Raw genomic sequence first — 19,518 nt, 5'->3', positions numbered from 1 at the left:
AGAGCAAACAGTCTGAACAAAGTTAATTGCCATAAAAATGTGGCCATGTCCAGGGAATAATAAGCAGTCAATATGAGCACTGAAGTGTGTTCCCAGATGGGGCTCACAGGCAGGATGTGGCCAGATCTCGGGCAGTTTTAAATGCCACACTTAGGAATTTTAGCCTGTCCCCTTGGACAATAAGGAGATCCTGCATGTTTTGGGGAGAAGGTGCTGGCATCATTGAAATTAGTTTGGAGAAGTTGACTGGCGGCAGTGTAAGGGATAAAAAGGAGAGCAAATGAAAAGAAAAGGGGCAGGGAGACGATGAGGGGTTGCTTCCATAATCCAGCGGTGGGATCACCTGGGTGGCCCAGTGGGTGAAGCCGACTGACTGTTGGTTTCAGCTCAGGTCATAATCTCATGGTTCTGTGAGTTCAAGCCCCGCATTTGGCTTTGCACTGCCAGCATGGATCCTGCCTGGGATTCTCTCTGTCTCTCTCTCTCCTCTCTCTCTGTCCCTCCTTCCTTATGTTTACTCTCTCTCTCTCTCTCTCTCTCAGAATAAATTTAAAAAACAAACAAACAAATAAACAAAACCACACATAACCCAGAGGTGAGTTAACACAGCAGGACTGAAGTTAGGCACTGAAGCAAGAGTGGGAAGGAGGAAGGCAGATGGGAGGGAAAACGACATATCCTAACTGTGGGTGTAGGGGGCAAGGAAAGTGAAAGATGAGGAGATGACCCCAAGCCCCCTCATATGGATGATATTAATAAGTGAAGGAGACAATTATCACTCTGGAGGACTGAATATTTAGGAAGAGGACAATGGATTTGGTTTGGATCACACTGAGTATCCCCCAAAGAAGCTTTCCCCTCAATGCAGGTACCATCAGCACTGAAAGCAAATACCACCCCCCAAGTCAATACTAACTTGTTTTCATGGCCAGTCATGGCTGGCTTAAAAAGTCACTCAAAATATAAAGGGGGTTCTATTAGGATTTACAGAAGAGGTCATTGAATCATGGGGGCATCAGCATCATTGGTGGACTTGATGAGCAAATATAAAACAAAGTTCTTGAATGAATGCTACCCTCGAAAACATGTATTGTGTACATCATCTGCCAATAAAACACAGCTGTTCACACTCCTTAACGTGGTGGGAGGGGGGATGTGACAGGATATGACACTATGCTGAGGAATACAACAAAGTTCACACCAATGGAGCAGATACTAATGTGCGGGCACATCCTCACTCCACTTTAAGAAACTCGCTCTGAGGGTAGCATTCTGTCCATCACCAAGTGTTAATATTTTCTTTTTTTTTTTTTAATTTTTTTTTAACATTTATTTATTTTTGAGACAGAGAGAGACAGAACATGAACGGGGGAGGGGCAGAGAGAGAGGGAGACACAGAATCGGAAGCAGGCTCCAGGCTCTGGGCCATCAGCCCAGAGCCTGACGCAGGGCTCGAACTCACGGACCGCGAGATCGTGACCTGAGCCGAAGTCGGACGCTCAACCGACTGAGCCACCCAGGCGCCCCAATATTTTCCTTTTTTACTCTTGTTCCTCGGAAGCATTTCGGGGGCCCCTCACTGAGACAACAAGACTTGTTTTTCTGTGATGGCCTAATTTTACTATCCTATAAAAATAAGTGACTGCAACGATCTGGCTTTTATATCCGAAATGACCTACCGTCTCTTCATCTCACAATCCCAGGGAAATGTTCTTGCTCGGGCTTCTGGCACTGTTCTGAGTGGGCGTGGTGGGGAAGGAAGGACTTCGGAACTGGAGAGACCCCCCTCCCCAGCACTCGGTGGATTGAATTAGTTGAATTAGACATCAGCGAAGCCATTTCGTCCATTTTTTTTTTTATTTATTTTTATTTCTTTGGAGAGACATAGAGCAAGCAGGGAGGGGCAGAGAGAGAGGGAGCGAGAATAACAAGCCGGCTTCACACACTGTCAGCACAGAGTGTGACACAGAGTGGGGCTCGAACTCATGAACCGTGAGATCATGACCTGAGATGAAATTCAGAATCAGGTGCGTAACCAGCTGAGCCACCCAGGTGCCTGTGAAGCCATTTGAAAGAGAGGACAAGAGCACCCAGATGAGACAGGGCTTGGGGAAAACAACACGTAGCTGATGGCTGTAACTAGAGAAGTCAAGTGTTAATAAGAAAAAAAGAGGCTAGTCGGAAATGGAAGCACAGTGGTAAATACTAAGCTATTGGGGTTGATACGCGTGAGTCTATTTTAGCCAGACGCCTTTACACTTTTAAATCACATATTCACAGTCTTCAATCTGACTTCATGCTCACCAAGTAGCAGGCTGATAATAATGTGGCTTCCTGTGTGGTATGCCGGCAGGTAGACTGTCTGGTTGCCTCTCCAATTAGACGGCTCATTATAAATTGATAAACTGGTGTACATCATTCCTTTTGAGCGTGGAGAATCTGAGATCACCCCTGCTTCTGGTATGTTGATAAATCAGCTTTGTAAGCCACCTACACTTAGAGCCAGTCCTTGAACCATAATGAATTTAAGGCTGCCTCCCTATGAAGCTTCTTTGGAGATAGATAGAAATGCGTTCCTTTAAGGCTGCCAATATCTCATTGAGCACAACTTTTTTTGATTTGAAGTGCAATCATTGTCACCGTTGGTAGATTGAGAGTCAGGATTAGATAAACTACATAGCGGCACCTCGGACCCAGTACCGTCTTAAAGCCAGGGTAAGCGTGCAATGTAGAGTTCGACGGCAGGTCACATTTGAGGGTGAAATGGAACACTCACCAAATTTGAGAATAGGATAAAAAAAGAAAACAGTTTTCAAAGAGGACTGTTCTAAGAAAACAATGGTATATGGCCACCCTACTCAACTCAAATCAATCTTGAGACTGAAGTTGAGATTTTTCTTAGGATTCTTTTGTGAATCTATAATGAACCAGTACCAAAAGATACAGCTTTTTCTCTCTCATCCAAACATGAACCTCGCTCAAAACTTCCTGGGACAGCTCCCTTGTGGCTTCTGCACTTGGCATTCCATAGGACAAGCAAAATTTATCCATTATGATGACCTCCCAACCTGGTGACCTAAGTTGTGCACGTAGGTTATTCCCTATCTTCTGTGTCTTATCTGAGCACATCTATTCTCCAGGGAGAAAAAATCAAATTTAGGTCTATACAAAATTGCCAAAGATTTAAAAGTGGCTTTCTTTGGAGAGAGGCAATGGGAATCCAAAGGAAGGTGAACCATTTACTTTTTATTTATAATTTTTGTACTACTTGAATTTTCTTGAATCATTTGACTTTTTTCTTGTTTTTTCAAAATGTTTACTTATTTATTTTGAAGAAAAGAAGGAGTGCATGGGCGAGGGGCAGAGACGAGAGAGAGAGAGAGAGAGAGAGAGAAAATCCCAAGCAGGCTCCATGCTGTCAGCACTGAGCCCAATGAGGAACTCAATCCCACGAATGGCAAGATCATGACCCAAGCCAAAATTAAGAGTCGGATGGTTAACTGACTGCACCATCCAGGAGCCCCTTGAGTTCGTTTGGTATTTTAATGACAGTCTTTAAAGAAAAAAAGTCACCTTACCCTTTCTAAAATTCTTACGGATTTGTGCAACTGTGCAATAAAGGCCCCTATAGGAGGCCCTCATGATTCTGAGGAGAGCGGAAGAAATAATAGGGTTTATTATTTTTAGTATCCCAGGGTCTTTCAGAAGGTTTTAGTAGAGAGAAAAATCATATCTTAAAAATAATATAATATGTCTAACAAAATACTAATATGTGTTATATACTTAATTTTATTTATTTTACTAGCTTATTTAATTATAGCAATGTATGTATATATTTTTGTCTATATGCATAACATATATTACATATATGTAACATACTCACATATTGTGTTATATATAAATGTATATAAGCACGAATATATATGCAATATATATAATGTAGGTTATATATATTATATATATGTATTCAGATTTGCTACCTCCTACTGTGTCATTTCTACACTGGATTTCCCTTTCTCTCCTGATTATCCTTAGTTCAGGTTTATCTCTGAGAACAGTCATGCTGACGTCCCCATGGTATGTAAAGTGAGATGTCTGGATACAGACTTCATTTGCTGAGTAAGATTCCTCTGAGCATACTTTACAGATGGAGACAGCTGCTATAAATCATGTGGAATTAAAGAGTACATTTTAAATTTCTGAAAATGGAATTAATTAAAATGAAAATATAAACATGTGGGTGCATCAGTATAGAAAAGCAATTTAAAACTCAACAGCAAATTGTTATGGCTTAAAATCAACTCCATGTTCAAGGTTGCTTTCGGGTACCATATCAATGATGGTATAAAATACATTATGAAGGTGAAATCTAAGGAGAAAAATTCCAGTATAAGTGACTCTGACAATGGAAATCATGGAGATCACAGCCAAGAAATAAGTTGCATACACATCTTCTTGGCTTCTAATGTAGATACTGTAATTCCTCTGAAACAAGTCGTCTTCCAAACTTATTGACTTTCAATATATGCCCAATCTTAGATAGATTGTGATCAGATTAAGAGCACCTCAGTCTAGTAGTAGCAAAAGAAGAGGAAGAAATTTAAAAGGGAAATACTAGAAACTAATTGGGGAGGATATATTTAAATGTAATATGTTGCATATATTTAATGCATTTTTCAAAATATCACATTTAACAAGTAAATAATTGTATTGGTACTATACTTACAGTTGTTTAGAGATTTTGAATTCCTATGACAGAAAAACAGAACCTGTGAAAATGAAAATTGTTGATGCATTAAGATAGATAGGTAAGATGATAATGGAGAACACCCAAAAGCCACGGATCAAAAAGATAGAAAGTTATTTGTCTTTCACGTTTAGAGAAGATGAGCAGGTTCTGAGCAACAAAATGAGCCAGTGTCCTGGACCCACAATGGCTCTGCCGTATTTACCACAGCTTCCAAGGCCACTCTGGACACAATCCTTTCAGACAATGGGAAGGGGGAGAACAGAAGGGTAGAGGCAGGGATTCCCTCATATGCAAGAGAAGTGGACGTTACACAAATCAGTTCTACTCACATCCCATTGAGGAGACCTTTGGGCTCCTGACCTTGTGCAATTCAAGGCAGACTGAAAAAGGTACCCTATTCAAAAGCTTACTAGAGGAGAAAGATCAGCATGGGGAGTTGCCAGTCTTAGCCTCACGGGCAGGGTGGATATTTTTCGTCCTTTCCTTGTATTATTAGTATTTATTCAGTAAAGTAATAAAAAGTCAGTGGGAATTGGGAACCATCTCCAAAATAATCCACGATTTGTTCCTTTGGGTCTTCAGTGGAAACTCAGAAGTCTTTCGGAGTTGAGAATCGGTTGTGACATAAAAGTAAAGATCACGTGACTTCAATTGCCATATGCAATCCTTTTGTGAGAAAAAATATGAGTTGCCATTCTAAGCAGGCAGAGGGTGCATCTCATCTGGTGGCCAATACCAGATGTTTCACTAAGAGGAATAAACCTCCCATCATATACTTAATTTCGCAATATTATACCATGGGGGGGCATATCTTCCTGACCCATCTGGTGAGCAGTTTCTGCCCTCAAGCATGAAGATTGATAGCGGGTGTAATTCTATCCTAGCTCGTGTACTGTAACTGCAGATGCCAGCCTTCCTCACATGAATCTCTAATTATCTTTAGGATCATTTTCTCTCATTCGCCTTCGCTTGCCTGGTATACAGGTTAAAAATGTTGCTAATTCTGGAACATTATTCTAAAAAAAAAAACTACTTATGAATGTTTAATATATTATTCTGTCTTGTTTTATTAGCTACAGGTCACCTGTGTCTTTTTTTTTAATGTTCTATTTATATTTTATATTGCCCCCAGTGATTTGAGAGGTGCATTGACAAAATAATTTTTCTCAAAATATATCATTGTCTCCATTTCCCCTATGCCAAATGTCTTTGTTTATTTTCCATGACAATTTATAGTCATGAACTAACTTCCTTGCTGCTAATTTCACTGTAAATTTCATTGTGTTACCAGACACCCTCTGGACTCAACTCTAACAGATCAATACACTGAATTTATATTTGGTACGGAGCTATTAGCACCAGTATCAGCAGGGTAATTAACTTCCCAAATAGAGATATCATTCCCCGTCCTCATTATTAATAGCGTGTATATCTTGAGGAAATACTTCTGTTTCCACCTAACACACATCAAAAGAACTTGTGACTCAATTCCAACGTCCATGTGAATTCTAGACTTTGGGGACATCATTTCTTGGCACAGGATAATTTTAAGATCTATTAGGACAGGAATAGAGAAGAATAGAGAAATTGCCCGTCATGAAAAGAGCTACACACAGAAACAAACTATAGAGGCCGCATGGAAGAAAGAGCTCGATATGAAAGACTACTCAGCATTTTGATCATCCTTCAGAAATAATAGTCAATCCCTATCTAAATGACCATGAAATTCACTTGAAGGTCAGCATTCACTTTGGTAAAGCAAAGGCCGATGACTTCTCATTGACAAAATAAGTTGCCCTTCATAATTTAAGAGGTAACTACCTTAGTTGAAAAATATGCTATATGCTTAATGATAGTTGGAAAAAATGTGCAATGTCTTCCACATATGTGCATCTGTTTCTTTTTGTGTGTGATGGCATTATATACTAATGTAGTATAAATTAATATTTAAACATGCTTCATGTAATGAGTGCATAAGCTATGCAAGATTCTCTACTGAATTCTTTGAATAGAACTCAGCAATATTACCCATCCTCGTCGGGATAAGAAGAAAAATATTCTGAAGCAAAAGTTCTAACATATAAAAATTTCACCACTATCTATGGATGGGAGATCTGGGATTGAATCGGGCTCATGGAATAATTGCCCTGAACTCTGACTCACTAATATATGTTGAAAACTGAAAAGTGTGGAATTGACAATACGAATTTAAGGAATATAATTCCACCAAAAAAAAAAAAAATCTCACTTATACTTAGGGAATATTTGCCTAATGTTTTTATCTCAATGAATGGGTCAGGAACATTTTATATTAAAAGTAAATACGATTTGGATGTAAATTAAAAAACTAAAACTAAAAAAAAAAAGTAAATATGAGATCTTTGAAACAAGTCCTCCTAAAATTTCTTTCTTCCCCCCAACCCTTTCAAAGGCCCTGATTTAAAATGAGAGTGCCATTTAAATCAATTTATGCTCATTTTCATGTAATTAATTTCTGTTGTTATTCGACAATATTTTCCTTTACTCTTTGTTTTTGGAATAGATTTATTAGGTTTAAACTGCTTATATACTCCTATGCTTAAATTGGGAGACAATCCATCCAACTTTGCCTAACCATTGCTTTGCTTAAGATCGCTTCCTGCCTAATGGATTTTTTTTTTCTTGATAAATGTCTTTAGCCCTCTGCATGTGTCCTGTGCACATAATGAGTTTGTTGTCGAAGTGACAGTGAGAATTCCACAGATGTCACGAAGACACAGAAATGTAAGGCGCTTGATAATTAGTTGTAACTTCATAAACGCCCAGGTACTGTTTTCTCTTATGGTCATTCATAGAACTATCTTGTAGATTCTTATGTCATTATGGCCTCCCTCTCAATCTGGCCATGTCTTAATATCCAGTGTATCAAATCTAATCCTACGGTTTATTGTGGGCCACCCCAGTTGGTCTGTTCTGAGCTCTTTCCTCCCTTCTGAATGAATAGGAGTTATACTTATGCCCTGCTGGTGGCTTGAATCACCTCAATTTGTTCTGGCAATCAGAGGCGGCCACTTCATGGGAAAGGCGTGAGGACCACTGAACACCACATTAAGATTGACCTCAAGCTAAATGTAAAAGGCTCAGTCCTTTCTGCCAGGCCAGCAGAGCATGTGCAAACAGATTGGCTCAAGTGCGAAATGGTCCAGTGATGGAAAGCAAGTCTTGGTCTCTTTTCTCTGTTTCATTCTCTCTCTCTCTCTCTTTCTCTCACTTTTCTTTCTTCCTTTAAAAATGAAACAGGATAGTGGACAGGCTAGTATAATCTTTGCAACATCTGTTGCCTTTCACAAGGGTCTTAGCTAAGGACAATAGGTTTCAAAAGGGGACTGAGATCCTGTTGATGGGGTAAAATAAAAGCTCTCCACTGAAAGGAATACATGTTTCCCCACACAGTTGAGCCCTTTTGTGCCTTCGGTAAGAATGGACACGAAGAAACCTTTTTTTTTTTTTCCTGATGAAACTGCCAGGAAAAAAAAAAAAAATCTTTCCCAATTAGTGCTTAATGGACTTAAAGAAGTGAAGAAAAGTTACATTTCCCCCCTCCTTGCTTTTAGTCTCAATACCTCAATCTTAAGCTTGGTTAATCAGAAGTGTGAAGGAATTTATGCTTTCCCTTCTTTCACATCTGTTCTGTTACTTCTGAGCTTTCTAACTTTTTTATACTAAGTCCAGAAAGTTTAGAGAGAGAATGTTAGGCTCTTACATTTTTTTTTTTCTTGGCCAAAATATTTCACAGTGATTATTCTTTCTTTTGAATTTGATGTGTTCATCTGACTCCAATGATCATCCACTGGGCATTAAATTTACATAATTTATATAGTATCAGTAACCTGCTTTTTGTTGGCAAGATATTTTTCATAAGCAATTTTGTTCACTCCAACCATGGCATCCTTTCCTATAAATGAGATACGATACAGCTGATGTGTGTGTAACTCCTGCAGCCTTCTGTTTCTTAAAACAAAAAAGCAAAGCAAACAAACAAAAGTCAATTGCAATATCTATACTTTTATTGACCTTGTGTATGTTTCGGAACCCTTCTTATAGTTTTGAAAAAAAAATAGAGAATATCTAGACTTAGAGATTTACATCTATCAAGAGAATAATAGGTTTGTATAGATTTTAATGATTATGATCCATGTTTTATTTATAACAAAGATATATAAATAATTCTGAACAAGTGTGAACGAATTCAAGTTTTTTTTAAAAAAAATAATGTAGGGGCGCCTGGGTGGCTCAGTCAGTTAAGCGTCCGACTTTGGCTCACGTCATGATCTCACAGTTCGTGAGTTCAAGCCCCGCGTCGGGCTCTGTGCTGACAGCTCAGAGCCTGGAGCCTGCTTCCCATTCTGTTTCTCCCTCTCTCTCTGCCCCTTCCCTGCTCATGCTGTGTCTCTCTCTGTCTCAAAAATAAATAAACATTAAAAAAATATATATATAAATAAATAAATAAAATAAAAAAATAATGTAATGGTGGGGCACCCGAGTGGCTCAGTCGACTTCAGCCCAGGTCATGATCTCACGGTTTGTGAGTTAAGAGCCCCACGTTGGGCTCTGTGCTGGCAGCTCAGAGCCTGGAGCCTGCTTCGGATTCTATGTCTCCCTCCCTCTTTACCCCTCCTCTGCTCACACTCTGTCTCTCTCTCTCCTTCAAAAATAAACATTAACAAAACTTTTTTTAATAAGATAAAATAAAACAATATAATGGGTCCTTTGACACTCATATGCTTTTACCAACATAGTATATTCATACATGATATATGTAATAAATGTTTAAAATGCCCTTTAAACATATTAGTTAAAATGGGTATAATTTATTTTATTTCAAAATGATAATGTAAATGCCTCAAAAGTTTTAAAAATATTCCTTGTAGTTTAAATGCATGATTATATATCCAATTCTATTTACATAGGCACTATTAAAAATATAAAATACAATGTTGTATCCATATCTTGTATGATTCTTATTACTGATTATCAAGTCATCCTATTTTTAAAAAAGCTTTAATGTTTACTTATTTTTGAGAGAAAGAGACAGAGGGACAGAATCGAAGCAGGCTCCAGGCTCTGAGCTGTCAGCACAGAGCCCGACGCGGGGCTCTAACCCATGAACCATGAGATCATGACCTGAGCTGAAGTCAGATGCTCACCTGACTGAGCCACCCAGGTGCCCCTCAAGTGATCCTGTTTTTAAACTCAAAGTAAAAATAACAAAAGAAAGTCAATGTAAGGAGTGGAATTTAGGAATATAAAGACCATATGTTACAAATATGGAAGAATATGCGGGGCATGATTGAAATGACTATATTTTGCAAAAAAAGGGATCTTTATAAACTGGGCTTTAATTAACATCTGATAATCCCATGAGGATAGGGGAAACTAAAATTACTTGGGAGTATTTCAGAACTAGTCTTCATGAAATGAGATAAATCGCGTTTTGCTTTTCTCGCTTCTGATACTTTTATGTGGATGCTAAGGTCCCATTTAAATCAATAGGAGTACCAAGACTAGAAAACATTGATAGCATAAATAAAATAAGGGAAAAAAATAGATCAGAAGTCTTTTGCAAACTTACATATAATAAGGTAGATATGTCCCAGTGGGTGGTACTAAGATTTTCCAGGTAATGTAACAGGGCAGATAGACTAATACTGAGGTTTTCACTCACTTCCAATATATCCTACAGGTAACTTCTATCACAAGAATGACAAAATCTCATTATGTCTAGTGATTAAATGAAAAAAAAATGTCTGAAGACTTCTTTTTTTTAACTTTTTCATTTTGTAAAATAAGACACACTTTATAAAAATTCTTAGACTTTTAAGTCTGCCTACTCACATGCTATGCTATGGACTGAATGTTTGTGTTCCCCGCCCCCTACCCCCCAAATTCATATGTTGAGGCCCTAATCCCCAATGTGATGGTGACTTTGGAGCTGGAGTCTTTGGGACATAATTGGATTTGGATGAGATCACTGGGGTGGAGCCCTCACCATGGGATTGATTTCCATGTAAGGGGATAAAGAGGGCATATCTCATTCTTGGCTACATGAGGACACCACCAGAGGGTGGCTGTCTCTAAGCCAGGAAGAGAGCTCTCACCCGAACCTGACCATGCTGATGCCTTGACTTGAGACTTGTGGCTCCTGGAATTGTGAGAGATTAGTGTTTGCTGTCTAAGCTACAGTGTGTGGAATTTTCTTATAACAGCTTGAGCAGACTGAGACATTGTACCCTTGACACTAGGGATCATTATTTGTACACCCATAAACTGCTACCAGTTAAATTAAGGACTCAGATGACTGTGGTAAACAGGACTGTACACGTCCCATCTCAAGGAAACAGAAAATGCTCAAGTTCAATCATACTTTACAATATGAAATTGCAGCCCAGCTTGGTCAGAATTTTGGCGTATAAAAGAGAAGTCAGAAATAGGGACCTGGATGCATGATCTTCCAATAACAAATACGGGAAGATACTTATGTAAAAAATGAAAACAAAAAACTCTGTGGGCCAAAGTCATGTGGAAGATGGGCTCCGTGTAAACCAGAGGAACCCTCAGTTGGTACACCTTGGTTACACAAACTAAAACATCTGAAACACTATTGGCCTTGCTCTTTTCTGGTATTCACACAAACAGGAGACACAATCAAAGCAAATTTTCAAGAGCAGTTAAGGAGCTGTTTTTCCAGAAATTTAGAAATATTTATTTTGTCTTAATCTATTGGGGAAAATTGGAATGTTTAAGGGAATCTAATAATTTTCTATAAAGTCATGGAGCTATTTCTATTCCTAACTATGATTTAAATAAACTTACTTTTTTTGTTTAAATTTGTTAACTTTTGGGTGGAAACTACTTGACATTTCATATGATAATGGAATTGAATTATCAATAAATATGGATTCTAACAGCAAATGGCTTTCTTGCCATGAGCTAGTCCTTTGCCTTTTTAATTCTCCACCATATAGGCATTTTGCCCTGAAGCAAATGGCTCATTCAATTCTTATTCTCATAAGAATGAAAATTATGATGTATATTTGTATTTAAATAAAATTTTAAGGTGTGATGGAAATCCATGTTTTCAGATTTATAATATACATTCAATTTTTGTAATTATACAGTCACTACAGTCTGAGCTGTAAATATCATATTAAAAATGAGAAAGGCTACAACCAAATTATTTTTCCATTGCTTAGACACACTATGAAATGTAAACAAAAATCTTTCTTGGTATTTGAAATGCAAAATATCAAATAATTAAGTACCAGTATCTAAGATCTTTAAGAATCCTGCTTCGGGTATTGCGGGATAGACCAATCAGCATGCTTTCATTACCGGGTTTTGATTCTTACTTCCATACTTGAAATTTATCCTAAGAGTATGAACCAATCTCGTTCCCTCTCTGAATTTCAGTTTCATCATTGATAAAGTAAGGGAATATGATTAAATGTCTTCAAAGGTGTCTTATGTAGGTCATTTCATGCATAAGGTATTGGTTCCAATTATCCTCAGTGACTGGTGGTAATTTAGTGGCTTGCCAAGACCCATTAACCCTTTCAGACCAGCATCGGTATCCACAGATATATTTGCAAGGAAGTCTTTAAATTACTTACTATAACATTTTTTTTGTCTGTCAACATTAAAAGTAAAAATCCCTAGCTAACAAACATGGCATAATGAGAGCTCATTTCAACCACAACTGTTCTCACACGAACACGTGAAGGCATTGGGAAATATCGTGCCTTATTTCGCCCATGAAGTATGTTTGTTCCTATTGGTCCTAATGTAACCGCATCAGTCTGAATTGGGTTTGTTCTTTATTTAATCATTTGCAGTCGGGGGACCTCCTTTAATTTGGACTTTAGAGTGACCATTTTGTTAGATGGGGAATGGAATAAAACAGAGACGCTTGTTCTATTCATTTTTAATCATTCGGCCCTCAAAGTGGAAAGGGAAACCATTTGTAGTTCACAAAGATAATGACTGCTTCAGATTTTGCCTTTGTGCGTGTAGTTCAAGTTCATAAAAAGACTACTGCTCTCCTTAACCCGAAGTATCTTCTAGGGCGGTGGTTCTTCACGACTTTATTAAGCATGCTTGACTTCTTAAAAAACTCACCTTCGGAGAAACTGGCTCATTTCATCTAAGCTTTCTCACTGAGGTATATAGTTTCCTCTCCTATTTTCTCAGATTTTCCTTCTGAACATGAGGGTGGCCTCAAAGTCACGTAGCTCCATGCAGCCACTGGAGGCAGGGTCATTCCTACATGCACAGTTTATGTGTGTTAGGAGAGCACTAAGTATAATTGAGTGGCACCAGCTGTAAAACCTGCAGAACCCAGGGCACGCCCATTCTCTGGACCTCCATGCCGGGAACAACCAGGTCAGCGTTGAGCTCAGTGGGCTTGGGCGGAGGAATAGTGTCCCAAATACAAGTGGAACAGCTGAATGCATGCTTAGGGAGCCCTCTTTCTGTCTCGGTGAGAAGAGGATTACGTAGAATCTAATTTTATCTGAAATAAAAAAAAATCCCTTTGCTCCTTGGAGATGGTTTCCAGTTCTGTGACTAATGTCCTGATTTGCTGTTGACTCCTACTGGCTCTAGTCACGTCCTAGACCCAAGGGAAATGCCATACTTTTTTCTTTTTAATTATTATGTATGTATGCATGTATGTATGTATTTAGAGAGGGAGATGGGGGAGGAGTAGAGAGGGAGGGAGAAAGAGAAGCTTAAGGAGGCTCGATGCCCAGCAGGGAGCCCCATGGCGGGGCTCGATCTCACAGTCATGAGATCATGACCTGAGCCGAAATCAAGTCAGACTCCTCAGTTAACGCTCCGGTAGAAACTATTATCTCCGCCTTTCAAATCTGGTAACTCTCTGTGTGTGCACTGTACCCTTCCTGAGTTTAGCCTCATCTCTCCCTTCTTTTATATTTACGTGCCGGGAATACAACTGTGGGGTCTTGGCCTTTCTTTCCCTTTTGGTTCCTGCGGTGTGTGGCACTAAACCTGGAGCGCAGTTCATACTCAAGAAATATATTTGAAATGAGTTTATTGAGAAAATCCACATTTGTCCAGAGATTCTATTGCTTATCACAGAGAGTGCACTGTTTAGCAGAAGTTTGCATTGTTGCTTTTCTCTCTGAAGGTTTTCGAAGGCTTTTATGGAACCACTGTGATTCAACAGACAGCGCAGGCCTCGCCGTATTACTTCTGACAATTTTGATTTGAGCTGCTTTTTAAAAAAGTCATTTGTGTTCCGACTATTTTCAACCCTGAGATACAACTGCATTAGTATATGCCATTTAAAGAAGTAGGTGTTCCCTTGCTTTGGCATTTAATACCAAATCCAAATCAGATGTTTATCTGCTGGAGTTTGTTCTTCAGAAAGAAAGTGTTGAGAAATTTGACATGTAGCAGGAGAAAATTCTGCTTCTACTTACAAATCATACCCAATGGCCGAGAACAGCTCAGCTATTCTCAAGCCTCGACGGGAAGCCCTGGATATCTGGAGGAAACTGGATGGATAGTCAGGACCACCTCCTTTGCTTAGATCTGGGGAAACACGAATTCATCACTTTTGTATGCCATTCCCGCTACGTCCTTTTGTTCCCATTTTCTCTCTGTGGGTGTTTTTGTTTTTGTATTCTAAATGGTTTGCGGGAGGAGTGAGCCACCTGCAAGGTCACAGCCAACAAGAAACCTTTGGCGGCACAAACTGAGAGTCTCAGGGAAATTTTCCATGTAGATTTTCACTTGCTTCCTCCCAGACCACGGACCATTGAGCATCCTGCATTCTTTTTCTTTCTTTCTTTCTTTTTTTTTTTTTTTTTTCAAATTTTTAATGTTTATTTAGTGTTGAGAGAGAGACAAAGCTTGAACAGGGGAGGGGCAGAGAGAGAGAGGGAGACACAGAATCTGAAGCAGACTCCAGGCCCTGAGCTGTCAGCACAGAACCCGACACGGGGCTCGAACCCACGAACCATGAGATCATGACCTGAGCTGAAGTCAGACGCTCAACCGACTGAGCCACCCAGGCGCCCCGAGCATCCTGCATTCTTAAGGATTCAGGCTCCTGAAAGTCCTGTTGCCCTCCTCTCCACACGGAGAAAACTTCTAAGGGATGACTTCCTTTGGCCCCAGTAGACATCTTTGTATTTTCTAAATAATTCTGTGCTGACTTCGTATCTCTCCTGTCCACGAATCTCTTCAGGGCCCTTCAACTGAGTGCCACACCCTGCAAGTATTCATTTTTGAACAGACTGAGTTTCTGGATGATGAAAAAGGAGCCCTTGAGAATAGCCTAAGCAACAAAGTTGTATTACCTCAGACTTTGGATTCTTCCAGCCCAGTGTTCTGCGAGGGATACTGTCACCAGTAGGAGGTGATTGGGGGCGATTCCACGATGCTACTTGTAGGCACATGTCTATCACCTTTCAGTGTTCACTTATGCTCCCTTATTGATAACTATATATCTATAGATAGATGATAGATATAGATAGATTTAGATACAGATTTTCTGATTTCAAATCCAAGAGATATTCAAACATTAGTGTCACAAGTAGAGTCCAGGCCCAGATGTTTCTTACCCGGATTTCTGGAATAATTTCCTAAACATTTCCTAACCTCTAGTCCAATAACGTCTTCCAAGGCTGCCGGAGTGTTCCTTCTTCTACTGGAGTTATGGTAATGACTCTCCCTCATAAAACTCTTAGTGATACCTTATTGTCCTCATGGCACACCCCAAATTATTCTCGCATTCAAGACTTTCTGTCATATGGCCCCTTTTATGGGCTCCCACACTTGACATTTATGCATGCTTCATCACAACGTTTATCATGGTATATGGAGATGTACCCCCTGCCTGATTTTCACCACAGGTTGGAAGGTTCCTAAGGGTAGGAACTACATCTGAAATTCATCTCTGTAGTCCATCCTTCAGCGGGGGTTCAATTCATGCTTACCTAATTGGCCAATGAGTATATTGAGCTAGAATCTCTCCTCCTAAAACCTTCATTTTCTAGAAGATGGAAGCATGCTTAATTACATAAAATAAATTGAAGAACATAGACACCCTCTGGAAAATGCTAAGCATTACATAATGAAAAAAAAACCATATTTATTAGCCACTGGCTTATGTTGAAGAAACTATAAATTCCTCTACTTGACAGTTTGCCTGATTTAGGTGCTTCTTTCTTCCCGTCGCATCTATGTTTTCCTACCGGAACCCCCTGAATTTCTACCGCTACTCAATTCTCAATGGTTAGCTGTCTTCAGCTCTTAGCTGCAAGATCCTTGAGCCTCATTTGGTTTTAGAGGAAGTCCAGGATAGAATGAATATAACCTAATCAGCAATCTCACCAGAACCTTCTTACTTGTACCAAATCTGCTTTGAGAGATAAAATATGTAGGGAAGTACCTTCCATGGTGACACAAGACATGACAGAGTTCGCCTACCTTTTCTGACTTCTCCTTTTCCAAAATATAGCTCTGGTACAGCTGATTTTATTGATTTCATCAAGAGTAAAAAAAAAAATAAATTGAAAGGAGGGTTGCTTTTTTCAACAGAGAAGGGAACATTAATCAAATTTGTGTATACCATTATATGACACTGAAGAAATAAAACCTTCCACTGAAGGGATTGGGGAAAGGTTATTATATATAAGAATAGAAATATGAAAAAATAAATTTGAAAATTATATGGAAACATTATGAAGTTTCTTAAATAAGCATGTGCAGTTATGACTTACATTTGTATTTCATGGAATCTTAAACATTTGTCAGGCACCTTAGGATTTATCTAGTACAGTGAATTTTTATTTGTGTTTCTCAGGAAACTAGGTTTTCCAACCAACTAGAGTTTTAGGAAAAGGAGGGGAGAGTAAAAGAATCTAATAAAACAGGTCTTGTCCCTGGACTTGACCACAGCCTAAACCTGCGGAGTTCTTGTCTTACTGGCCATTCAGAACAAATGTCAGGCTTCTTTCTGAGAATAAAATAACGAACACCTTTCAGGGACCTAGAGGGACCTGGGAATGTGTCCCTGCCCCAGCAACCCCTCCCCCCCTCCCCTCCCCACTTGATGCATCTAGACTTTCCCCTTCTTACAATACTTCAGGTTTCTCAAACACGCCCAAAGCTTTCCTTCTGTAGATATTCGACTTTATTCTGCCCAGGTTTTTTCCTTCAGATCTTCACAAGCGCGACCATTCGTATCATCACCTGGAGCTTAAGTGCCACCTCTGCAGAGAGGTCATCCCAGATGTCCTAGGAAAAGGGGTGTCCACGATTCTTTATTTTGTCCCCGAGGTAGAGAGGCACTTAGACCTTCCTCTATGATGAATGGCTTGTGACCCTAAGGACCAGAACTGGTATTCTGTTTAACTGAGCTCATCTCACCCCTTCTACAATCCCTGTAAAAGTTATGGCTTCAGGATTGTTTTGTTTTGTTATTTATTTGAGAGAGAGAGAGAGAGAGAGAGAGAGAGAGAGTGAGCGCGCACAGGAAGGAGCAAGGGAGGCGCAGGGAGAGAGGGGGACAGAGGATTCAAAGCGGGTTCCATGCTGACAGCAGAGAGCCCAAAGCAGGGCTCAAACTCAGTAACCAAAGCCCAAGTTGGACACTTAACAGACTGAACCACACAGGTGCCCTAGTTTAAGAGATTTTTTTTTTTTTTTTAAGAAGGCAGATTACATGGAAGCATGTGGTTCAGGATAGAAGCCAAATTTGTGATCAATATTTATGGGGAGGCACAAAAAAAAAAAAAAAAAAAAAGAAAAGGGTAAGTTGTGGGAAAAAAACTTAAAAAAAATGATCTCCAATTTGTTTTCCTTTGATTAAAACAAATATGGCACAGTACCTATTTCCTCATATCATATCATAGATGAAAGACCCAGGAGATCAATGAGCAGGTTACAAATAGCATGGTGTCCTCAGGCTTGTGATAATTGCTGGGTGAGATACAAACATTCTCTTCTTTATTTAACAGATATCTATCATGGCCCAAGTCTGTGCGGTGTCTTGATCCTACTGAATATCAATGTGAAACCTTTGTTCTCCTGAGTCTTTTAGTCCAGAACAATTATAAGAATTGGTCCCATCCCAGCAATGCGTTCATAAGACAAAGCAAGGCGCATGCACGTATGGCCGTCAGAAAAATGTAAAGTTCTAGATTGTATGGTATTAGCCAGAATAATTAAGGATTTTAATACAGAAAAAAAAAAAAAAACATGTCAAAGGCCTCAAAGATGAAGCCAATGTTTAATGTCTGGGTACCTGGAAAACGATAATGCCCTTGACAGAGAAGAGACTACTGGGGAAATCCGGTATTCAGATAGGTCTGTTCTGAGCATCCTGAGTTTGGGTGATGACGCAGTTGAGTGGAAGTGAACTATGAAATGGCCACCCAAGCGGGCCTGGAGTTGGGGAGGTTTCGGGTGGGAGATCGAACTTTAAAAATGAAGCAGTGTTTAGTAAACAGCAACGCTAGGCATCTGGAACTCAGAAGGAGTTTAAAAAAAAAAAAATTGCTGGTGGAATTGTTAGCAAAGGACTGTTTTAAAGACTAAGAAGATGCAAGCTGAACGGGCAGGATGGACCGGATGGGGGAGAGCCAGTGTGCCTGAACGAACAGGAAAGCAGAGGGTGCTGACAAGGACAAGCCTTGCACCCACATTCGCTGTTAAGGATGGATAAGAGAAGCAGGGCACGTTCCCCTGACAGAATAGGAAAAACGAACGCACTCAGAAAGGATCTGTTCACCTCCCGAACCCTGACGACAGAACACCTGGCCGTCAGGTGAAATCAAGCACCTGAGCCGAGGAAAACAAAGCGGGCTCAACTCTCCTGGCTGCAGCGCGCTCTCCGCACAAGCCCGGATCCCCTTCCCCACCTCCCGAGGGTCCTTCCACCCCACCCCGCGCGTAAATCGCACCCCGCAGAAGTTCTGCGTTAGAGAACGCAGCGGGGAAGAACATTTTCTGCAAGTAAAGAAAGTAAAACTAGGGCAGTCCGAGGAGATTGAAAGGGCAACACTATCACGCAAGAAAACTGTAAGTTCTGATTACTTTCATGACTTTGCCTTCATGCCTCAGGAGCTCAATTGATCACGGCTTCCACGACAGGTTGGGGGTGGGAGGGGAGGGCGCTCGGGAAAAAAAAAAAAAATCTCAAAACTCTCCTCCAGCTTCCGCGCTCTCAGATGCAAATACCTGGCGGAGAGATGGATGGGCCGCAGCCCCTCCTACTTTCCCCGCTCCCCTTGATTTCCCCGCGAAGGACTCCATCTGTACGGAGCCGTCAGGAGGGCGCTGGAGGAGGGGTGCGCGAGTGTGCGCGCGCGTGTGTGCGCGCGTGGCGGCGGAGCGGCTTCCTCTCCAACAGCCCTCACCGGGTCTCCAGGAGGTGCCCAAGTCTCAGTGGCTCCCCGGGCCGGGGTCGCCCGGCGCCGACCGCAGGCCTCCGCCGCCGACCACCCTCACCTCCTCGCCTCCCTCCTGCGCTGGCCCGGCGCCCTCTCGTCTTCTCTCGGGCGCTCGCCCTCTCGCCCGACGCGCGCTCCCGCTGGCTCCGGACCTGGCGTCTGAGCCGCTCGGGGAGAGGCGGCCGGCCCCTTGGAGCGGGCGGCGGCGGGCCGGGGGCGCCCGCGGCCCGGGCCGGGGCAGGGGCCCCGCGCCCCGCGCCCCGCGGAGAGGGCTGTGATTGGAGCAGGAGCCCGCGCCCGGCCGGCCGC

Source organism: Panthera uncia (genome assembly GCF_023721935.1).
Source record: "Panthera uncia isolate 11264 chromosome D3 unlocalized genomic scaffold, Puncia_PCG_1.0 HiC_scaffold_8, whole genome shotgun sequence".
Lineage (NCBI taxonomy): Eukaryota > Metazoa > Chordata > Mammalia > Carnivora > Felidae > Panthera > Panthera uncia.
The sequence above is the reverse complement of the archived record's forward strand: the minus strand, read 5'-3'. Positions refer to the sequence as shown.